Here is a 25,821-nt window from a genome sequence, read left to right on the forward strand (position 1 = left end):
AATAAAAGAAGTAAGGAAATGAGATCTGAATAGAAAGAAATAGAGACAAGTGTTAACACAAAATAACATGGAGGAGTGGAAGAGATATATATCACACAGAAGACTCAAATATGTTCATTTTTCTTTAGCTGCATGTGTAAGCCACACACATCACACATAAAAACTGAATGTGTTATGTCAGAATTTTGCTCTGCATGCAATCTCTCCACAAAACATTTTTTTCCTGGAGCAAAAACAAAATATAATTGAGCCTTCAGGAAAGCATGAGAGGAACACCTTTCATATTCTACCTCTGAAAAGCCTTTGCTGTCACATTCGCTGCTGCAAAAGCAGCACACTGCACATTTTTTAAATGGAAATCTCCCCTGGCCTGGAAACCAGTCCCCTGTTTAATTATTGAGGTTCTCTCTAAGGTGTGCATATGTACAGTGCATATGTACAGTGCATATGTACACTGCATGTGTCAGGTAAAAGACTTACATTATAAACAATTTTACAACTTCTTTATTGCTGGACTGTTGGATACCACACAACAAGCAGCATAAAGAAAGACACTGTGAACCCAAACATTTGAAATGTGAAGGAGAGAAACTACTGAGATCAAATGACAGTAATAATGTAGAGAAATTCCTAACAAATAAAACAAAATGGTGCTAAACAAATAATCAAATTTCATCAGCATGAGTGGATTGATTTTTGACATTGTTTAATTAAATAAAATGACAGGCTGAAATTTTGTATGAATCTATATTTTACAAGGGTTGAATGAAAAGTAATGCCTCCACCTTTGTAACTCTTCAAAAGATGGCAGTACTGGTGTGCGGCAGGTACTGGCTTGTTCAGTAGACTCTCCTCTACAGTTCCATTTTGCGGGAAGCCTTAGTATTGAACGGTTGTGTTGTTAAAGTGCAAAGTATGGAACCCTACGCAGACGGTCGGTCAATGCGACTCAAGCAACATGCAGTCGTTGAAGGTGTTGCCCCAAAGGAGGTTCATCAGAGAATGCAAGCTGTTTATGGGGATTGTGTTGATGTCAGTCCTGTGCGTCATTGGGTGAGTAAGTTTTAAAATGTTGAGAAGGGAACATCTGTCTTGTGTGATAAACAAAGAGTTGGACGCCCTGTGACAGCAACCACCAAGTTTCACAAGCAAAAGGTTGACAGATTGATTCAGGACGATCGTTGTATCACTCAGAGAGAAATTTCAAGCATAATTGGCATTTCACAGGAACGTGTGGGTCACATTATTTCCTTGCTTGGCTATCGGAAGATCTGTGCACGACGGGTATCCAGGATGCTGATGCCTGAAATGAAAGTGCACAGACTTGAAATTTGCCAGGAACTCCTCTCGCATTACGAGAATAAAGGTGACGCCTATCGCCTTTGGGGTGACACCTTTTGCTGTCAAGAATTCAATGACTGCACATTGCTTAAGTCACATTGACCGACCGTCTGCGCAGGGTTCCATACTTTGCACTTTAACAACACAACCGTTCAATTCTAAGGCTTCCCGCCAAATGGAACTGTAGAGGAGAGTCTACGGAACAAGCCAGTACCTGCCGCATACCAGGACTGCCATCTGTTGAGGAGTTACGAAGGTGGAAGCATTACTTTTTATTCAAACCACGTAGATGCACAAACTCAAGTATAAACCACCTCATGCCCCATTAGCCTCAAACCAATCACTAGAATTTACAAGTCTCCAAATCATAATGTTACTAGAATCATTTGTCATGCACCCTGAGACGTAACTCAGTGAAACTGAGTAATGATTTCAGCCACCTTGCTGCTTAACATGCAATGTATAAAAGCCACCTCTCTACCACTTATCAGGCTGGTAACAAAATTTGATCTGAACGTCTAACCAAGAGAAATTAAGCCCTTTTTTGCTAGTTTCACAAACTTTATAACATGATGATAACTACTGTAAGAGCTGCAGTATTTCAATTATATTTGGCCACCCAGATGGCAATTCTGCCTGACAACTTATGGCAACCCTATGGATCTCATATGGTTTTCTTTGGCGTAGCACTCAAAGATAGTTTTATCATTTCTTTCCTCTGAAATAAGCCTACAACACCTATTTAATGGCAGTTTCCCATCTAAGTACTAGCCAAAACAGACATAATTCAGTTGATATTGGACTAATGAAGATTAACAACTATAAGCAGCTTCTGCTTTGCTCTGTACTTACAGATACTTATAAAACTAAGACTGGATCTACACTGCCCTTTAATTCAGTTTCAGAATATGGATTAACTCCATTGATCTGGATTATAAGGCAGTGTAGACTGATATATTCCAGTTCAATGTAGTTAATCCACATTCTGAAACTGGATTATAGGACAGTGTAAATCCAACCTAAAAATGTGACATTTCATGGAAACTATCTTTCAGTTCCTGCTCAAAATGGTATTAGGCTGGATCTAAACTGCCCTAGAATGCAGTTTCAGAATGGAGATTAACTGCTTTGAACTGGATTATATGGCAGTGTAGATTCATATTATCCAGTTAAATGCAGTTAATCTGCCTTCTGAAACTGCATTCTAAGGCAGTTTAGATCCAGCCCTAATTTATGGAAATACTTGGACCACATTTGCCACATCTGATCACAACACCAAATTAGGGTCAAACACTATGTTGTTGAACCACAATGACACCCCTCGGAAAGATTTATAGTTTGCCAAGGGCTCAGCAATAAATATATTATTTATTGGTTCCTCAGCTGGTGAATCCCTGGCTGTCATTTCCCCAGGAAAGGGAATCCCCTCCTGAAGGTGGCAATGTCAACTGTTTATTTATTTTTTAAAACTGTAATTTGGAGCAACTCACAATTTCTTGAATTTGGACAAAATACAGCATGTGTGTGATTAGTGTAAAAGGAAGCAAGGCATCCAGTTTCTTCTTCCATTAAGAGGGAAAAGAGAGAGATTTCAGAAATATGGGGCTCACTTACAAAAAGCTAAACCATACTTCTATATCATATATGAATGAAGCCACTGTTTAAAACATTTGGTTGACATGAACAGCTTTTCAATGGCTAAGTCACATTAATTTCATATATTGTATACCGTGGCATATTATCAAGATTGTGGTCTTTCAGGCTGACCCTTCTCACTGGTTTGTGAGGATAAATAGGGGCAAAGAAGAAAATTAATGATGGCAGCTCCTTGCTTGAGGGAAAGATGCAAAGACACATTTCAATTTTGAAAGGTTTGTGAGCTCTCTTAAAGGTTTTGCCACTGAGTGTTTGGGAAAATGAAGAAGGCAATTTGATGATTTTGAGTTAAGTCAATTTGGACAGAAGCAGGCTCATTGTTGATACAGTAGGATTCTTCAGAATCATATGTCAAGTCATATGTCAAAATATGCAACTGGGGCTGAATCTATACTGCCATATAATCCAGTATATGATCCCAGATTATCGGCTCTGAACTAGATTACATGAGTCTACACTACTTTATAATCCAGTTCAAAGCAGATAATCTGTGATTAGAAACTGGATCATATGGCAGTGTAAATAGGACCTGTGTCATCTAAAGGAAGCTTATTCTGGTTGATTCCTGTTTGCTAGAGTCCAAGTTAACTTCTACCATTCATCATCCTTTGGAATTCCTTGGAATCCCAGTGAATCATTCTGAAAGGGCCCATCCGGATAGGGCTTCAAACACGTGGGTTGCCATGTCAAAAGCTGAATTGCTACAAAGGAGGGAAAACGCGGAATAAAAAGGTCCCCTTTTATACTGTTTCTGGTCGAAAGATGCACATCTTTGTATGTCTGTGTGACCCTGTATTCCAAAAATCACGTGTTTTCCTTCCCTTCCCCTGTGGAGACTGCTCCAGCTGATGTCCCTTTTATAAAATCCGAAACTGTTGATCAGGTGATTGGACTGTCAAACAGACACACAGATGATTTAAAAGAAACACGAACTGAAAGCCATTAGAACTCTCTGAAACTCTTTTTTTTTACATTGTATAATATTAAATAAAGCCTTAATAAAAATTAATTCACTCTATTATGTGCTGACCCTCATATATGCACATGCAAATATACTTGTATTTATTATATATTCACGTGCACATATATGGATCAGTGAATAACCATATATATATATATATATATATATATATATATATATATACACACATACACACACACACACACACACACACACAGTAGAATCTCACTTATCCAACATTCGTTTATCCAACATTCTGGATTATCCAACGCAGTCTGCCTCCCACCCAGATCCAGCTGTTTCTCTAGGCAGCAAGGACTGAACTTTTTACGCATTTAATTTCCGACAATGTTGTTACTGGAAGTTTATTTTATGCAATTCTATCTTTATTTGTAGTCAATTCGTTAGTAGCCAATGTTTTTGTAGTCAATGTTTTCAATATATTGTGATGTTTTGGTACTAAATTCGTAAATACAGTAATTACTACATCACATTACCGTGTTTTTTCTGTCAATTTGTTGTAAAACATGATGTTTTGGTGCTTAATTTGTAAAATCATAATGTAATTTGATGTTTAATAGGCTTTTCCTTAACCCCTCCTTATTATCCAACATATTTGCTTTTCCAATGTTTTGCCGGCCGTTTATGTTGGATAAGTGAGAATCTACTGTATCTATCTATCTATCTATCTATATATATATATATATCTCCCCCCCCCCCCCAGATTTCCCCCATCCGCCCTCCATTTTATCCTGAGGCCAGTGAGGATGGCGAGGGAAGACTGGCAGGCCTGTGCAGGGACCTGCTCTGAGGTCCCGGGTTTTTGTTTTGTTTTTTGTCGCTCTTTTTAATCCCGTGTTTTGGTGCTGTCTGGAAGCACCCTGAAAGGTACTTGGAGAATCTCCATGAAGGAACCATGGAATCAAACGTAGATCATGCCCATTATGTTTCCAATATCACCACTTCTACATCCAACATTGTTTTTAAACCATAGCAGAATAGGAGATCATCAACAGATTCTTTTCAGTGGGAAGAGAATCAATTACCAAACAACCCAACTGCAGTATAGCCAGGGCCGAAGCCAGAAAAAATTTTTGGGAGGGGTTTTGAAAATTGGGGGGGGGGGGGTTGAACCACTAGCACCCCCTCCCCCAGCTACAGACCTGTCAATATCTGCTTGAGATAGTGCCTGGAGGGACTCTTAATGTTTTGCGTCTCATAGACTTAGCATGGGGATTTGGTTAACCAGTTAAAATTCATAAATAAACCAGGTTTTTTTTTTAACCTGAAAAATTTCGGGGGGGGGGGGTTGAACCCCTAACCCCCCCCCCCTCGCTACAGGCCTGAGTATAGCACCAAGAGAGCCATGATTTCATATAATACACTCCAGGCAAAGGCAGCACTAACACAATGAAATTGTGGTATATAAGTGAATAGAATACTGTATAAGTTATAGACTTTATTTTCATATATGCTGAAGATGACATTTAACCAATTGCCTATGCTCCACACTGCAGTGCAACAAAGGCACACATATATAAAACCATGAGACAGAACGCTAACATAATTAGATTTGCTTTAAAAATTCATACATAAATATAGACCTAACCAGAGAGCAAGATCAGAAATGTTCCTTCTTTTCAAGCTTTGTGTTTCAAAGGGAGAATCCAGAGTATTGCTCTTGAAAGCCTTTTCCCCTATCAACATTAGGAAAACTTAGGCAATGGGGAGGACTTGCTTGCAAAGTACAGTACTTTGCAATGGGTGTATTGGGAATCTCCAAGACGCATCTGGCACATAACATATGGCTACAACCAGGAGTTAGCTGTAGCTGAAAGATGGAAGATGACACGTGTTTTTTTCCTGTCTATAACTACAGATGAGGAAAACCTGGGTCTTGCACTGCTACCCAATAAGCAACAATTGAAGGAACTCTGTAAAGGAGATGCTCAATATACCATAGTCAAGACAAAGGTAACTGGAATTGCAATAACCACGAGACAATTGCCTTAATCTCCCATGCAAGCAAAGTGATACTTAATACCTTTCAAAAATTCATTTTATTACATTGGGGGGAAAATGCCAGGTACTTAAGAAACAGAAAAGAAAGAAGCACTGCAAACGTATATTGGATAATGGAGCACATCAAAGAATTCCAGAAGAGATTCAGCGTGTGTGTTATAGATTATAGCAAAATCTTTGAGTAGTTTGTGAAAAACTGTAGACTGCTCCTTAAAGAAAATGCGTATCACAATATTTTATTGTCTTAATATGTAACCTATACACAGAACAAGATGCCACTCACAGGATAGGTTTCTTGTTGCTGGTTTTGTGTATCTGGACAACTGGTTTACTGAACAACTTTTGGAAAGGCTAACAACTATTCAATTGCTTCTCCCTTCATCCTGCTGAATACCCTGTGACTGACTTGGACTGAATTAATTCTTCTGTTCCTGGGTCACTTGTTGAGTGGAATAGAGAAGGGAAATCCCAACATCATTTAAAGCAAAGATGGAGCTCTTGGACATTCCTTTGCATGCACACACAGACACCATTCCTGAATATTTCCCTTAATAATACCAATTATTTTAAAATCAGCATATTTAGGGGTAAAATTAAACAAAACTCTCAGCCAAAGCTGTCCCAAATCATCTTGAGAATTTTCCCTTCATCTATCAATGTACAATAAATATTTCCATGTTTATTTTTGCAAGGTCTCCTAAGGGAAAATGGAAATTTAACACGTATTCATTTCAGTCTCATTTTCTAAAGTCAGCAATTATACTGCCAGATTGAAAACTGATGACAATTAGACTCCAAAGGGACAGAGTGATGGGGATTCAAAAAGGAGTAAGAACTGGTTTGATAAATTACATATTTAGTGCAATGACATTGAGCTTTAGTAAAATCATGATCCCTACCTACATGAAAAAGATAAGGTCTGCTCAAACCAAGCATAAATGATTATTATTGATATAATTAGGGTATAAGATGCTTTCATTCCAAAAATAGCATTCAAGATAGCAATGATATAATAAAATAAAAGCGAAAAAATATTAGAGCACATACAGTGTGAAAACACAAAATTTGACTTAATCATTGATGTCTTTTGTTCCTTTCCCCAAACGCCTAGTAAAAAATTATGGAGAACTGATCTATGGGACATTTATTCTTGATTGTCTCCCTATAGATATGATGATGAGATATAGCTCTTATAATGGCCTTCACAAAAAAAGATACATATCTTATTGAAATAGTGATGAGATATAACTCTTATAATGGACTCCACAAAGAAAAAATATCTAATTTCAGTATATTATTGGGATAGATTTAAACCCAATGTCTATTTTTAGTACCTTGGAACGGTTTTACAGTATATGGAGTACTGCAGGATCATAATTTTAAAATGTACTGTCTTGGAGGCATCAATAAGAAAGTATGTTGAATATGTGAAATGGTCTGGTTTTAAATAGCTGGTCTGGTCTCTTGTAGATACCAATGTCCTTGGGATCAGAAGTTGGTGTTATATTTGTGCTTTGGTAATATTCCTAAGTCTGCTGTAAACAGTGCAGTCACACATTAACCATTGTCTAAGGCAGGAATATACAACAGAAGGAACAGCCAAAAGATGCGACTAAGTAAGACAGTAAAAAGAAGACTTTACGATGATTAACTGATACAATAAAGAAGAAATTAATCTTATTTTATTTCATTGTTCCCTGTCGAGGTATTTGTATCCCTATGGATATTCAAAAAGTAATTGGAAAAACTACTTGAGTGGCAGACAGCTATTCTCCCACTAAATGAATAAAACTACTTCATGTTTTCCAACACAGCCCCCTACATCCACCATTCTAGATCTCAATCATAAGGCCAATATTTTTCCCATTAAATTTATTAACTATAATTATCAACATTCTCTCCATATCAGGTCTTTTAAAATTATTTTATAGTGATAGTTGATTCATCGTGCATGCTGCTCTGCGTGTAGCCATCTGTTCTGTTTTGTTTTTGTTTTTCCCCTGGACTGCACCAGGCTCAGAGCAAATGGGTCATTCAATTCCCAACCATAAGCATTAATCTCAGCATTGTGCTTCACCATTCAACCAGTGGTGTAGCTAGATAATTTTAGACTGCTTTTAGTTGGGAAGCACACAATTAACATCCCTCTTCTTCCCACCCCCACTGACACTCCATGCTGTACAATTGCCTCTACATTCCTGAAACAACAGAGCAAAAAACAAAGAAAGCAAAGCAAAACATATAATTCAAGTTGAGCCTGCCTTATGGCAACCCTATTATATCCTGATTAAAAGAAAAATAAGAGACATATACTGAGTATAGGCATTTTCACATAGAAAATGTACTTCAATACAGTAGAGTCTCACTTATCCAACATTCACTTATCCAACATTCTGGATTATCCAACACATTTTTGTAGTCAATGTTTTCAATGCATTGTGATATTTTGGTGCCAAATTCGTAAATACAGTAATTACTACACAGCATTAATGTGTAATGGACTACTTTTTCTGTCAAATTTGTTGTATAACATGATGTTTTGGTGCTTAATTTGTAAAATCATAACCTATTTTGATGTTTAATAGGCTTTTTCTTAATCTCTCCTTATTATCCAACATATTCGCTTATCCAACGTTCTGCCAGCCCGTTTATGTTGGATAAGTGAGACTCTACTGTATATCACAGTCATGACTACAGGAATAAAATTCAGATTTCTTCTGTTATCCAACAAAATTATGACTTATCTTACTGATAATTCCTTACTGGTATAATATAGGCAGGGAAAGAAATATGTTCAGTGATCTGGCTCTATGAAATCTTTTTTCCCTAAAGCCAAGCAGCAATGTTTAAGGCTCCTCAAACATTATTGCTAGTCATCCTCTCTTCTAGTCTCCACAGAGCACAGGAGAAAGAATTGGAATTTATACCACATAAGATTTCTGTAGTAGGCTTTACAGTAACCATTAGCAAAGAGGGAAATTAAGCTTTGCCCTAATAATCCATAACAAGAAAATTCAGCGTAAGATGTGTCACATGCTGTGTTGATTGAAATGAAGGCGGGGGGCTTGATCCTCAAAGAAGAGGTATTTAATGAGAAAGGATGACATCAGTGAGGATTACTATATGTGTAATTCAGACGGCTAACTGTTACTGATTGCATTCTGCAAGATGAGGTATTTGTGCATGTAATTAGCACACTAGATTGAAGATAGCAATTTAAGTGCTGGGACAATTACATTGGACTCCCACAATTTTCCCGTGGAACAACAGGTGATCCAAGGAGATCGGCTGCCAATTTGCTACCAGGCTCAATTCAAAGTGCTGACTTTGGCCTATAAAGCCCTTAACCATTCCAGTCCAACCTTCCTGTCCAAACACATCTCCTTCTATGACCCTACAAGAGCTTTGCAATCGGCTGGGGAGGCCCTGCTCTTGGTCCCAACCTCTTCGCAAGCGTGTTTGGTGGGGACGAGAGGCAGGGCCTTCTCAGTGGTGGCCCTTCAGCTGTGGAACTCCCTCCCTAGTGACATCAGGCAGGCCCCATCCCTCCTGGTTTTTAGAAAAAACTTAAAACCTGGCTTTTTACATAGGCGTTTGGTGAATAGAGAGCTACGGAATGAGACTTGAACAGCTTGAATAATGAACGATGGATTTTAGAAAATGATTATGGATAAGTATGAGATCATGGATTTGGCATTATATATGGTTTTTAGTCTGTTTTATTGATATGTGTTTTAATTGCTTATATGTTAGACTGTTTTATACTTTGATTGATGTGTTTTTTCTGTTTCTGTGTGGCATTGAATTTTTGCCGAATTTTGTAAGCCGCCTTGAGTCACCTCTGGGGTAAGAAAGGCGAGGAATTTTGTAAGCTGCCTTGAGTCCCCTCTAGAGTGAGAAAGGAGGGTAGAAATAAAGTGAATAAATAAATATCACATGGCACTGTTATTCATACTTGTACTACATTTCTTTCATCTTTGCCTGAAGATTACTGCATGATGTCATGGCTCTCCATGTGCTGTATTGGTGTTGGGTTCTTTGGAAACTTTCTCTTTTCCCACTTGACTCTCAATTACACTATTGTTTGGAATCCACTTTGGATGTGAAGGTCTCATTCTACTTCACTATGATATTGGGAACATAGAACCGTATGGCTGTGTTTTCATTGTTCCTCCTTTTGCGACTCTCAGAGTAGCTGCTACAGAAAAACATCACATTATCTCTGGTATTTGGGCAGGAAGAGCACCTGCTGTATATGAATTCTTCATTCACCAGATTATTTTTCAAATTGTAAGTAAGGAGAATAGTGCAGTGTTGCAATTCCTGTGTAATCTTGTTAAGGATTACTGCCCAGCGAAACCATGGGGTTTAGGAAAAGTTTAATATATAATGGGTAAAGAGTAATACTAAAGCTGAACTGGTTGATTGTTGGTTTGTGAGGAATAGGTACAAGAATTGTGGAAGTAGCGTGGTGTGTGCTTGTCTTTCTGATGGAAGCTGGGAGTGAGGGTGGTTCCATAAGCATTATTGCATAATTGGATTACTGCATAATTCCACAATTACTGTTTTTTGTTTTTAAAAACAAACAAAAATGACACAGTAGGCGGTAGAGCAAACAGGATGTATAAACTGCATCATTGTATGTCAAATGTGAAAACTCAAACGCAGGATCATCAGTGTTAGCACAAATGGAGCGATGGTATGAAAGGGTGAATCATCATCATTATTATTTAATTTATTTGTACCCCAGCTTTCTCTCTGTGGGAACTCATTAAAAAGTGCAATACAAATATTAAAAAACAGAATAATGTAGATTATGGTAAAAATAGATTCTAATATCTATGTTCTATACACATAATAGAAGTGAAAATCTATATGTGTGTATGAGATGGAGATGTCTGTTTACACAGACAGCTTCCTGCTTCCACGAACAGCTATAGTTCCAAGTGCTGAGAAGCCCCCAAAGGCACTCCCTCGACTGGCATTGCAGGTTATAGTGAGCACCATGAACATGTAGCCCAAACCCTGCCTGTGTCCTCCACAAACACCATTCTGCCCCCCATCCAACTGAAGGCTTTCATTTAGGGACAATTTTCTTCTAGATTTTCTGCTTTTCCTCCAGAATGGACATCCCAGTGTTCCTTTCTCTCTCCACTGCTGTGGAATTTGCATAATCCCACCCACTGCTTCTTCCTTAACCCTTTCCTGCCCTTTTCTATGGCACACAGCAAACAGAGGAAATGATCAGCAACTGAATCAGAGGTTTGGGGAGAATTTACCATGAGTTGTAGTTCACCTACATCCAGAGAGAACTGTGAACCCAACCAAATAGGGATCTGGACCAAACTTGTCATGGATAATGGGATTTGCAGTACCTTCATTTACTTCCGAGAGACCACTACCACCCCTATGAATGACAGACCTGGACCATACTTCACACACAGACCCCCAACAGAACATACTGGAAACGTTTGGGGGAAATTGACCTTGATGGAGTTATAGTTCACTTACATCCAGAGAAACTGTGACCCCCACCGACAATGGACTGGGACCACACTTAGCACAGAAAAGCCCCATGACCAACAACATACTGCAGGGGTTAGTGGGAATTGATTTTGGGACTTATAGTTCACCTGCATCCAGATAAACAGTGACTGCCACCAACAATGGATTAGGACCACACTTGGCACAGAGAAGCCACATAACCAATGGAACATACAGCAGGGGTTTGGAGGAATTGCCCTCAATTTTGGGAGTTGTAGTTCACCTGCATCCAGAAAGCACTGAACCCGGCCGACATCAGATCTGGACACAAAGACCCAACATGGCCAACTGTGCATACAGCCCTGGTTTGGGGGTGACTGATCTAGGATCTGGAAATTGTAGTTCACCCTTATCCAGAGAGCCCTTAGCCCAGCCATTTCTTGTGCAGGATAAGAGCGTATGGGGAGAGGAGTGTGGGCAAAAGGTATTTGGTCAAAAAGGCCAGCTTTTGTAGTATTCAGAGCATAACTATACAGTTTGTAACTAGACACACAGATACCCACCAAATAGCCCAGGCTCACACCCTCCCCCAAATGTGTCAGGTTAAAAAATTGGTATACTTATAAATTGGTTTACCAGTCAAAATTCATGAGTAAACCAGATTTTTTTTAAAAAAAATGACACATTTGGGGGGCGGATTTTTAAGCCCACCCACCTGGCTACGGACCTGAGACTGCCTATGGTTACAGAAATAAAAAGCTGAATAGCTCTGCTTACATCCTGCATTAATGAGTATTTCTTTCTAAGTCTATAAGGATCCACTACAACAACAATTCATTCAAGCATATGCCTTAATTTAGTCACAAACCTGTAGGTTCCTGCTTCCTCGTCAAACTGGTGTGGCAAAATTGGTACATTTCAAACTATCTCTCACTCCAGTTTGCTGCAATCCCTGTATGCTTTTGAAGTTTCTAAAAGGGTTTCTGCTGGTACATGTTAGAATATATTTCCATGCCAATGTCCTGCTGCCAATATCTAAAACAGGCTGTTGGAAAGTAGTGGGAGGGGGAGAAGATTATATCCATCTATCACCTTTCCAAGGGAACATATTTCTTTCCCAGTTTCATGCTAAATCTGCCCCCTGCTGTTCAGCTACTCCAGCAAATCCGTCATAGCAAGTGAAGTATGAGAGAGACTGAAGTGTGGAGATAAAGTTTGAAGGCTATCCCTTCTTAACTGTCAATGTGTTTGCATTTTAGTGGCTAAAGTACAACTGTAAGATTGGTTGTTGTACATTTGTCAAAAAGGATGTGGCAAATGGAGTGGAGATATGCCTAGTGCCACACCTACCACCACTACCCACTAAACATGCACATCAGCCATATCTCTTGATAGTTGTACATGAACAATATGTAAATCAAGCTTATGCACATTCTTGCCTACAGAGAGAGAACTCCTCTAAGAAGTGGTTCATCCTCATTGACTAATGATTCCCTATTCACTTGAAAGACCGCAAATATATTGACTGGTATACACAACACACTCTTTTACATTGTGACTGAATATTGAACTGGCAGTATATGTAGCTCCTATCACCAATATTAACTCGGTGGTGCAGCGGGTTAAACCACTGAGCTGCAGGACTTGCTGACTGAAAGGTCGGCAGTTCAAATCCGGGAAGCGGGGTGAGCTCCTGCTGTTAGCCCCAGCTTCTGCCAACCTAGCAGTTCGAAAACATGCAAATGTGAGTAGATCAATAGGTACAGCTCCGACAGGAAGGCAATGCCGTGCCATGCAGCCGTGCCGGCCACATGACCTCAGAGGTGTCTACAGACAACGCCGGCTCTTTGGCTTAGAAATGGAGATGTGCACCAACCCTCAGTGACAGACATGACTAGACGTAATGTTAGGGGGAAACCTTTACCTTTACCTATCACCAATAAGGTGATAGGTAATAATAATCTCTGATTATTAATGATAGGTAAGATAATCTCTGGATACAACTCTATTATTCCCATCAATGACAGTAGAAGATTTGAATGAAATGACTCACATAACATTTGTGCAAAAGCAAAGCTACAGCTCTTCCCCAGAGGAAATATTTGCTACCAGCCTTAAAGTATGAGAAATAAAGCTCCTACTGCTCCCTTCCTTGGCTGATGTAAGAAACCCTTTCACTTGCATAAGTTGCCAACAGAATTACAGCTTTTGTCGATTGCTCTTGGCTCCAACTCATTTTAGTCTCATACAACTGCCAACATTTGCTAAGTATAGACATTGTATATAGATTTTCCTGAGCATTACGGTACCACACACTCACTTCGGATGTTATCACATGAGGTTTGTAAGCCACATTGGAAGTTCCCTAGCTATGAATGAAAAAGCATTCAATTGCATGATATTGTTGCAAACCAATCTTCAATTCATATTGAAGCTACCATTTTTGAAAATGGGCAAACCCACACAGTAATGTGAAACCGCTCTGCAATGACTTTGAGGCCAACAACATCTATTGTGGGCATATTGTGGGTATTCCTTCTATCCGTTGCTGTTCCCTGTTCTCAATCTGCTGCCATTGCCATTTCCAGTAGGCAGACAGAAGAAGTTTGGCTGCAAAACAAAAACTTTTCCATTTCTCCTGAATTACTTCACATAAATATAGATATAGGTATAGATATAGCTATATAGATACGGCATAGCTCCATAGCTGCACCAAGACAATGGTATGAATTTTCCCAGTTAAACGTCTCCTTTTCTTGCAATGCTTCTACAGAATTTCCCACTCATGCATGGTTTTGCATTGCTAAGAAAAGGTTTCAAAGTCAAAACTGTACCTTCCCCTTGCAGAATAAACACTGTAAGAAAAGCCTTTTAATTGCAAACTGCTTATTCATGCAGGTATTCTCCAGGCTTATCAAAAATGGTTTTGCAATAGCAGAACCCATTTTAGGAGCCTTGTGTGATGTTGTCCATGGTGTCCGAAATCAAATAATATAATACAACCTCCTTATCAATGGATCGGATAGCTACAGTTTCACCTACACACATTCCAATAAATATTTCCCCAGAGGTGTTTGTGTTTTCCAAAGTATAGGAAAAATATAGGTTTTGCTATTATCCACTGTTTCAAGTATCCACAGGGGGCTCTTGGAACATACCCCCCCCCCACACACACACACACAGAAGATATGGGATCATATTGTACATACACAGACCTGTACAGACTTGGAGAAGAAAACTGAGAAAAGGATAGATAAGGACAGTCTTTCTTGACTTACTGTGACAAAGTGATTCTCTCTAAATATAGTGCCTGCCAAGGGAGCACAACTCCCCAGGTGGTTGGCACGGGTTGGTCTACATATTTTTAGAATATGCTTCAAAGTAGCCACTGCACTTTTTCTCCATCACTCAAGCTGAGGCCCTTATGGTCTTATCTCAGCCAAGAAACAACACAACAGGGTTTCAAGGTGATACATACTCCTTAATCATCGGCCTGGCAGAAGCTACAAATGTAACAAAGGAAAGGACAGCTATTCCCTCTGGGAACAAAAAAAAATGCTTGGTAACAGCAGCACATGGCATTCAAGCCATAACATACTGTACCAGCCAGAATTGCTAGCCAAATAGTATTTAGCAGGCTCTGGCAGTGCTACCACAATTTATTATGATGCTCACAAATTAAATACTCTGATGATGACATCTCAAGCCCTTAAGCTTAAGAGTCATAACGTAAAAGTTTACTTCTGAAAAGTTTATTTCTGAGTAAACACAAAGAGGCATTTGTCTTTCCTCTCAATCCTTCCAAGTCTGGAATTTTGGTCCCCTTCCTCATCTTTTTAGAAGAATGGACTGAGAGAATAAACCCTGAGCATCATCAACAACTATGTGATAATATGTATTTTGGATCTTGTTTTACAACTAACATGGCTGCCTCTGCATTTTTTTCTTTCAATACATTAACTAATACCTCATGATTTCAAGGCAGCCACCTCTCCACAAAAGTCAACATTGACACTGAAATACAACACCACTTGAGCTCTGCGAGTGCAGCATTTTTCTGAATGAAGCAGAGAGTGTTTGATGATCGGGACATCCGTAGAGATACCAAGGTGCTTGTTTATAAAGCCATTGTCCTCCCAACCCTGTTATACGCCTGCGAAGCATGGACCGTCTACAGACATCATAGTCAACTCCTAAAGCGTTTCCATCAGCGCTACCTCAGAAAAATCCTACAAATCTCTTTGAAAGACAGGGGGACAAATGTCAGCGTGCTGGAAGAAGCAAAGACCACCAGCATTGAAGCGATGCTCCTACGCCATCAACTCCACTGGACTGGCCACGTTGTCCGAATACCCGATCACCGTCTCCCAAAGCAGCTACTCTACTCCCAACTCAAGAATGGAAAACAAAATGTTGGTGGGCAGGAAAAGAGATTTAAAGATGGGCTTAAAGCCAACCTTAAAAACTGTGGCACAGACACTGAGAACTGGGAAGCCCTGGCCTTTGAACGCTCTAACTGGAGGTCAGCTGTGACCAGCAGTGCTGTGGAGTTTGAAGAGGCACGAATGGAGGGCTTAAAGGAGAAACGTGCCAAGAGGAAGGAGTGTCAAGCCAACCCTGACCAGGATCGCCTTCCACCTGGAAACCAATGTCCTCACTGCGGGAGAAGATGTGGGTCAAGAATAGGTCTCTTCAGCCACCTACAGACGCACCCCCAAGACACCAGAAATGGAAGACAATTGTCCTCGACCTACAAGGGATCGCCTAAATAAGTAAGATCTCAAGGACCATTCCACCAAGAAGTAGCAGCCAGCAATGAAATAACCAAGGCATTGAAATCTCCAGCCCATCCTCTGTTCGGATATCAGTCAGCAGGCCAATGCCTTAAATCAAGAAACGGTTTTCTAAGATCTACAGAGATACTCGCAGGAACACCTCAGCAAGCAAAAGTCCAAAAGTGGTAGGCTGAAACCCGGAACCTCAATCAGTGGCTGATACCAGATGAGAAACTCCCTCCTGGGCACACAGAAGACTGGGCGACTTGGAAGATGCTGAACAGACTGCGCTCTGATGCAACAAGATGCAGAGCCAATCTTAAGAAATTGGGCAATAAAGTGGAGTCCACAACATACAAGTGTGGAGAAGAGCAAACCACAGACCACTTACTGCAATGCAGCCTGAATCCTGCCACATGCACAATGGAGGGCCTTCTTACAGCAACACCAGAGGCACTTGAATTGGACAGCTTCTGGTCAAAGGAAATGTATCATAATGCCGTGTTTTTAACTTTGTTTGTAGTTTTTTTTATACATTATAGCTGTATACTCAATTTGCTTCTGACACGATTTAAAAAAGGACCATTACAGCAAAAAGAATTCTGCCTTTTTTTGGCTTTTCAGCGAAAACGATTTCACTTTCTTCTGAAGTTACATACCATATGTGAAATTATCTGTAGAGTGTTAATATTCTAAGCAATGGCTGAAATTCAGTACAGAAATTAATAAAATGATACTCAATCTCTATTAACATTACTACTAACTGTAAATAACTAGGCAATCACCTGATTTGACTGTGAGTTGACATTATACATAACAATACAACTAAAACTAAAATTGATTTAAAATCATTACCTATAGCATAGTACATATGTCCTCACAGCAAATATAAATGTACTTTCTGCTCAGATACATTCATTTCCATTTATCTTTCCACCTGTGATGTACCAGAAGAACAATCTCAACTTTATGCTGTAATTCAGCAAAATTAAACATCTGCTAGTACCTCAGCACAATACAACATGCTGTTTTTTATATCTTCCTCCGTCTACCAGCAGTCTGCTGAAAATATTCTCAATTTCAAGGACGTTGCGGATAGTATAGCAAGAGTACATAATGGTATCCATTTTGCCTGTGGCAAATATGTTAACACAAACTTGCAAAAAAACCTTTTTTTTTGTAGCTAATATATGACTTCTGGAAGGAAGGAAGGAAAGAAAAAAGCTCTACTTTTTTCCACAAAAACTTCTCATTAATTCCACAGTTGATACAGCTGTTACTACATGGGACAAATAAAATCACTTTGAAATGACAGAAACAGACCACAGTGTTTTTGAGGTGTGAGCAACTGGAATAGATCCAAGATGATCCAGTGTCCATATGTTTAAAAGATCCAAGATATTGTACCACTGATTTTCTTTCATTTGAACACACCAAATTTGCCTGCTAGTAGTAGCATACTTCAAAAGGTGAACTTTGCATCATCATATACTGTACTTGGACTTGATTTTCTAACCTCTGGCACCCTCCAATAATAGTAATCTGATCTGGATTCCATTGATATGTTTTGCCAAAATTTGTATGCAGACCTGCCAGTACAGAGACCTTTTCCAGAAAACCATGTTCACTCTCATTACACAGTGGCCCAAAGACCCAAATTGTATGGAAATACAGTTCTCAGAAGGAGATGCTATGTAACTTCATATGAAGAAGTGAAACATAATGGTTAATATTGTGCTGCCTTTGTTTCTATTCAGCTCACGGCTATAGATGTGGTCTGACTTTTCATCTACTCACATTTCCTATAACATCTCAAAGCAAAAATGTAGACACCATGACCACGTCACTTCCCTTCCCCTGCATTCTATTTTACCACCTTTGCTCGATGAAGAACATTGTGAGCTTCGAATGCTAGAAGAAATATATTTTACGCTTTTTGATTTTCCGAATTATGAAATGACTCATTTGCACAGTAGGAGACTGAGCTCATGATTCTTTCTGTTCAATCAACACAAACATCTTTCCCGCAATTGGCTGCCATAACACTATGTAACACAACTTTTGTTCCTAGGTTATAAATGTCATTTCCTAATTGATTCTGTCATAAAGCCATAGGAAAAGTTTATTAAACAGCAAAAACTTCGTGTTTTGCAGACATCCTGCAGCACATTTGGCTATAGTTTTTCAATTAATATCTCACCCAGTTTTAACCAATTCAAAATACCGGTAGTTTGTGGTAGCAACAAAAACAAGGTTTCTAGAGTATAACAACTACTTTCAAAGTAAGTACCACATAATTAAATAGAAATAACACTTCCAAACCAGGATCAGATTTTTTTCCAAATGTTGTTACATAGTATAATGTAGATAGTAACCCAGTTTATCCCCTTAGACACTTCTAGACATTGACATATGGTCCTCCAGATGTATTGGACTACAACTCCATCACTCCACCTGAAGTCTGAAGATGTACAATCCAAAAATAATCATCTTGTTTTGCTTCTTACATACCTATGAACCCTGAATTACTTACTTTGCTATGATAGGAAAGACTCTGTAGGTAGGAGCTTCCTTAGGGATTACAGGCAAAAGGGAAGAAGCATGTTCAGTTGCCTGGCAACTGATTATCTAGTACTTTCGTTGTTATGCCTACAGAATGTCACATGAAATTACATGCAATTGCTCAGCACATAATAATAATAATAATAATAATAATAATAACAACAACAACAACAACAACAACAACAACCCACAACAAAGATTTGTAAAGGGTTGTCTTTTAAGTCACGCATAGTTATTAGTTATGATCTAAAGAGGAGAAAGATCTTCATGCTGAAACTGGTATGTGGTTTATATAGTTTCAGTTATTAGTTACATGGTAGACAACTCCATCAGTTTCAAACAAAGCTATGAACTGTCCCATAACTATATATATAAAAAGCTATATGCAAAAAACTTGGATAAAATAAGACTGATGGTGAGTAGATAGATAGATAGATAGATAGATAGATAGATAGATAGATAGATAGATAGATAGATAGATAGATAGGTATTTTCTCACTGTCAGTTTTATTTTATCCAAGTTTTTTTTTTGCCCTATTGGATTGTTTTAGGCATAGGAGAAGACTTCTTCCCAAATAGAAACTGACCAAAACTCACTTTCTGTTTTGAACCCGGCATAAAACAAATAAGGAAAAATTACCCTCTCCTCCCTTAACCTGTTTTCTTCCATGGACCCCTATGCCAGTTGGGTGAAAACAATGAATCCCTTCTCAGAATGTAGCAGCAGATAATTTTATGACACTAAACATCAACATGTCTTTAGATTTTTCAAAATTACATTTTACAACCTTCCCACAATTTCAATATTTGATAACCAAACACAGGTCAACATCTGTTTAAATGGTTTTTGAGATGTGCAACAACTGTAATTTGATATGAAGTGAATACTATATAATTTATTGCATACATTCATAAGTGAAGGAAATGCTAAGTTCAGTTAGAGATCAGAGAACATGAAATTGTTGTTTTTTCAATTCAAGCTCCATGGAACCCCAAGAGGTCCATGAAACCATGTTGAGTACCCCTGCTCTGAAAAGTATTTTGAACTAACCATTGGGGTTAGGAATCCCTGACAGCCACAGAAGAGCACCACACTTTCCCCATCTGAAAGTTTACTTAAACTACTGTTGATGCTACAACTTGAACTGTAATTCTTGTCAGTCTTCCACTGCGTTCCATCACCATTGCCAGGAAGCTCTTGTTTCAGTTTGCTTATGTTCTAGATTTCAGAATTGAATTCTACGAACCACAACATTCTATAACTAAACTCAGACACACCATTTTATATGTGACTAACACACTGTGATTGTAATTGTCCATACAGCAAAAAGAGAAAGAAAGAAAGAAAGAAAGAAAGAAAGAAAGAAAGAAAGAAAGAAAGAAAGAAAGAAAGAAAGAAAGAGGATTTTTTTTAAAAAAAGGGAACAGTGGAAGAAATGCCTATTGGAGCAATTGGATTACCACAGTTTACAGCACTAGCCCCCTTCCAAAGGTTACCCAAACACAAGCACCAGGGTGATATATTCTGCTTGTCTTCATTTAACTAAAAATGCCATTGTATACGGTATTGTTGAAGGTTTTCATGCCTGGAATCACTAGGTTGCTGTGAGTCTTTCGGGCTATATGGCCATGTTCCAGAAGTTTTCTTTCCTGACGTTTCACCCATATCTGTGGCAGGCATCCTCAGAGAAATGCCATCAACGCAATTTGGGATCTTCTGCATTAAATTGTTGTTGATGTGGTCTTTGTTGAGATCAGATTTGGCTTTGGCATTTATGCCTGGATATTGGGCAGGCTATATATATTTAAGAAATGAAACATACAGTAGAGTCTCACTTATCCAACACTCGCTTATCCAACGTTCTGGATTATTCAATGCATTTTTGTAGTCAATGTTTTCAATATATCATGATATTTTGGTGCTAAATTTGTAAATACAGTAATTACTACATAGCATGACTGCGTATTGAACTACTTTTTCTGTCAAATTTGTTGCATAACATGGTGTTTTAGTGCTTAATTTGTAAAATCATAACCTAATTTGATGTTTAATAGGCTTTTCCTTAATCTCTCATTATCCAACATATTCGCTTATCCAAGGTTCTGCCAGTCCGTTTACGTTGGATAAGCAAGACTCTACTGTACTTAGAACAGGTTCAGATTATGCTTTGATCATGGTAGAAATTAGAAAATACTCTTCAGATATTCTGTCTTTTATCTTTACCAGATTTTCTGGAGCAAGAAAAAGGGTGAAAGATGCAGGGGAAGTTAATTAACTGTGAAGCCCCTATGAAAGTCAGTAAACAAAACAAGGCAATGCCAGCATATAATTGTCCTCTAAAACTGTCCTTGGAGTCATAACAATAACAAAGCATCTTAACACCTCGATCCAGAGATAGTGTCCTTCTCCACATTTGTACAAATCAAAGTATAATGGGATATGCTCTAGTTCCAAAAAGCAACTTCATTGTATCAGGCAGGGCTGCTCTAGTATTACAGAAAAAGGGACAGCTCCCCCAGGCACCTGATTTGGGGTTGGGGGTCAAGAAAAGAAAGCAAATTGTATCTCTTAACCAAAATGCTTGGGACCAGAAATGTTCAGAAGTTTGGAATATCTGTATTTGCACATAATATGATATCTTGACAATGGGACCCAAGCCTTAACACAAAATACATCTTATAAACACAGCTTGAAAGTAAATTTCTAGGTTATCATAATTTTGTGCATAAAACACAGTTTGTTTACATTGAGTAATTAGAAACTCAAGATATCACTATTTCAGTTAGCCATGTGCACAATTTTGGTGTATTTTGGATCTTGGAATTGTGGATCAATCTATATTAGTAAATTGTGTAGCCACAGAAAATTCCTTATTGGATTTTCCACCTCAGATACCAATTCACATGCCTGGGTTTAAGTACATTACACTTTGACTATGAGAAGGAGAAAGGTTGAGGTTTGCAGCTTTGTCTCTGGCAGCAAAACGCCATAGTTGGCCCCGGAATTACAGTAAAAAAAACTAGACATTTGGAATGTGTGATGTATTTGTTCACAAATAAATATCTGAAATATTAAGAAGCCTGGTTCAAGCTATTTTAAATACTCAGTAACTCATCCATGCAATCCTGTTCATGCCTGCCAGAACATAAACCCCATTGAGTTTAATGGGGAGTACTCCAAAATAAATGGGCATAGGACTGCTGCCTGAAGCTCTCATCCCAGTTCCATATAAGGCACATCATCTTCAGTCAAACTGCAATTACATCATGTGTCAACAGACTTTCTAGCAATAACCCCACACTTCCTGCCCTCCTCCCCAGGCAGAAAATAAGATCTCTTGCAAAAGTGAGGGAGGAAATGATTTTTATGTTTTTGGGCTCTTTTAATTTGCTTACTGCCAGGCAGTTTCAAAGCACCCATGAGTAACAAACAGTAGAAAATACATTAACCAAACTTTGTGTCCTATAATCAATACTTTTGGTTTTGCAAAATTGGGCTGCATCTATACTGTAGAATTAATGTCATTTAACACCACTTACGGCCATGGTTCCTGGAATTTGCAGTTTGGTGAGGCACCAGCATTCTTTGGAAATGAAAACAAAAGATCTTGTAAAATAACAACTCCTATGATTCTATAGCATTGAGGCTCGACAGTTAACGCTGTGTCAAATTGCATTAATTCTACAGTGTAGATGCAGCCTTCTCATAAAATCTTACTTCTTCTAAAATATTGATTTGTTTTGTAATTGAAATAGCAAGATAGATGAAAATTAGGATTTTAAAAAATAGCATTGATGATAGCTACAAAATGAAGTCTGTTTCTCTTCTATTGCTCTCTCATCAGATCTTATCCTTCTTGTAGTCCTTCAACAATTCAACAACATTGTCACTGAAATCATCTCCCTCCCTTTTCATAGATTTCCAAAGCGACTCAGTTCTAATGTTTACACATTGTTGACTGAACACCACTGCATGACTGCAGAGAGCAATATTTTGATATCAAATTTCTTATCTGATTTCAAGGCTATAAAACATACCTGGAGGTAAGCCCATTGAACTCCACTGTTCAGGAGGCATGCATTAGGATTGTATTGAAAATAAATAAGAAGAAGCCCATAAGTTGTTCTGACATGATTTGACAGAGCATTTCTTAATAATTCCAATATCATGGCCTTTCTGCACGCACAAAGGGGTGAGATTGCTTTTTCATGAACTATCATCAATAACTGGAGCCCAGCCAAACAATGTTGCACCAGATCAATCCAGACCTACCTTAAATGAAATGTCAACCTGCCATTGCTGGGTTTGAGTGTTTGCTGCAAAGCTTTCTCTTTCTCTTTCTTCCCATTGCCAGCCCTTCTCTCCACCCCTCGGTTACTAAGCAACCAAATGATAAGGCTGTGCATGTCCAGCAATAACTTACACGGCATAATAATTTTTTATTTCATTTCTTTAAAAGGAAAATAATGAAATATTCCAGGACAGTCTCACCTCGCAATGAACAAATCATTTCAAAAAAGCATTAACCTTCAAAATGCACACAGTCAAGGGATGGGCATACCTAAAAATATCACTCTGAAATATAGCCATTACATAACTTTCATTATTGATCTCAATGTTCCATAGACCTTCCTTTGCTTAGTTTAATTGCTTATATTGTAAGATTAACTACTTTTAGATCTTTGGGATTGGGAATGGACAACACTGCATATGTATCACCCATGATCTTCTCTAGGCAAGGTTGATCATTTAAAAGGCTGCAAATTCCTTGTTTGTATGAGAATAAATTTCATGAACGCCAGGATTGACTTCCAAATAAACGAGCACAGGAATCAATTACATCCTGTTTGTTGTAATGATGCTGGCAGATGTGTGGGGCAGTGTGCCAAACATGTTTATGCTACAATACATTCATTAGAACTTACTTGCTCCCCATGTTCATTCAAAACGAAGTCCCATTGAAGTAAATGGAGCTTACTTCTAAGAAAGTGCTGTATATCTACAGCTGGAGCTAGCTGCATGTTTAAATTTCAGTTTTATTTTTTGGCACCTAATACCTTCACAATTAACAAGCAAGCTTTGGTAAAATAGAAACCATGATATTTTGTGTGTGTCAGGAGCGACTTGAGAAACTGCATGTCGCTTCTGGTGTGAAAGAATTGGCCATTTGCAAGGACGTTGCCCAGGGGATGCCCGGGTGTTTTGATATTTTTACTGTCCTTGTGGGAGGCTTCTCTCATGTCCCCACATGGAGCTGGAGTTGATAGAGAGAGCTCATCCGCGCTCTCCCCGGGTTGGATTCGAAGCGCTACCCTTCAGGTCAGCAAACCAACCTTCAAGTCAGCAGTCCTAACCCAATGAGCCACCGGCGGCTTAAAAGTAATATCATATAACATTTTCACCTATATACACAAGGTTCAAATCCCTATTCAGTTTTGAAGCTGGCTGACTGGAGCTGATGGAAGTTGAAGTCAAACACCTAGGGTGTATTTATACTGTGGAATAAGTGTAGGTGGCCTTCAGAGGGTCTATAAACTGGGTACATTTCCCCCTTCAATTTCTTACCTATTACTTAATGTTTAAATGCATTTTTGTGGGAAAGGAATCCATAGCTTTCATTAGATTTTTAAAAGAACAGACACCCCTCCAAAATGATAAAAACCTGACTTCTTAGCAGTAGCATGAAAACACTTGTAGGCATCTCTTATTTCAAGACTGCTAGCTGTTAGTGCTACCATTCAACTTGTACCATCTGCCAATTTGGACTTGAAAATGAGTGAGTTGCCTAATATTTAAATGGTTGAAATGCATCCTGAGTTCCTTAGACCTCAGTTTATCTATTTCACTGACCAGACAGATCTGGGACTTAGATCTACCACTCTGCCATTGACAACTATCCAATGCCAAGACAGTGGGTCTGTATTCCTGACATAAATCGTTTGTGTCGGATGTGGTCATAATAAAATGCCTGTTATGGTTATGGCTGTAATTTGACAGCTCTGCAATTCGAGAAAACATGGAAATCCTGAATATAATTCCCTACACATATTTTTCAAAAAATAAAATGAAAATGAAAATATAATTGAGAACATAAATGTTATCCTGATATTTAGTCAGCTTCCAACATACCAGCCTTGAAGCACACACATGACGTATTGAATACTAAGCTTCTCACGTAAGAGAAACTACTTCATGTGACAAAGCGAATTCTGTGTCTTCTTCCTTTATGAGTCAGGAGAAAGTGAGTAATTTGGCTAACCATTGGATTGGGCACAGAAATGTGTGTATGGTTAGAAGGTGGAAATGCAACAGTGTAAGACAAATGTTAGGATGTGTGAAAATAAGAGATGAGTCAGTCTTGAGAGTGTCTCTCTGCAAATGCTGGCAGTTAAGTAAAAACGAATTGAGACTGTGCGACACAACAGGTTGCCAAATACCATCTGAGTCCCCAAAAGGCAAATTCTGGAAACAGCCTTCCTAAGAAAATTGCAGATGAACTTAGAAATTGGTTACCTTCTCTATTTTTGTGATCGTTTATCCCCTTCCTGTCAGTATGAAGTGTTATCAACCTTTCTTTACCTGTTGTTTGACTACAGTTTCCATCATCGCCAGACAGCATGTTTACTTCTACATTCAAACATACTTAGCATCCTTTGTTTCCAAGGTTTCTTTTAATAAATAACTTATGCTACATGGGGTGCCTTGATTATTGTATTTGCAGTTGCTTCGGTAGCTAATACTTGCCACTTTCTCTTACACATACTGGCCATCCTGCCTGGCAAAATATATGTACAAACTGCATAATGAAAAAGTTGGCTTAGTCTCCTAGAATCCTTGAATAGGGTCTGGTAGGTTGGTGCATTTACTGAAACCAGGAGGGATAAAAGCACCAGTCTGCAGTCTAGCACTTCAGAGCCCTGAAAGTGTAAATATTTCCCTTGTGAGTTATTTTACTCATATTACCCTAATTGAAGTCAATTAGATGAATCACTTGGGAGAAAAAACAGCTCCTATGGCTA

At 38.6% G+C, this 25,821-nt stretch overlaps 1 protein-coding gene across 2 annotated transcripts in view; it reads right to left on the reverse strand.

Annotated features, from left to right (window-relative positions):
• Positions 1-23,198, reverse strand: part of plcl2 (phospholipase C like 2) — a 149,362-nt gene extending 126,164 nt beyond the window's left edge. The window contains exon 1 of one of the 2 annotated variants that reach the window (XM_008112732.3): positions 23,075-23,198. The gene's annotated coding sequence lies outside the window, so the exon portion shown is untranslated. Of the gene's footprint in view, positions 1-12,332; positions 12,438-23,074 lie in introns of those variants that run through there. The other variant, XM_008112733.3, reaches the window with a different exon arrangement.
• Between the last annotated feature and the right edge of the window lie 2,623 nt (positions 23,199-25,821).

This window comes from Anolis carolinensis, chromosome 6 (assembly GCF_035594765.1).
Source record: "Anolis carolinensis isolate JA03-04 chromosome 6, rAnoCar3.1.pri, whole genome shotgun sequence".
Taxonomy (NCBI): Eukaryota; Metazoa; Chordata; class Lepidosauria; order Squamata; family Dactyloidae; genus Anolis; species Anolis carolinensis.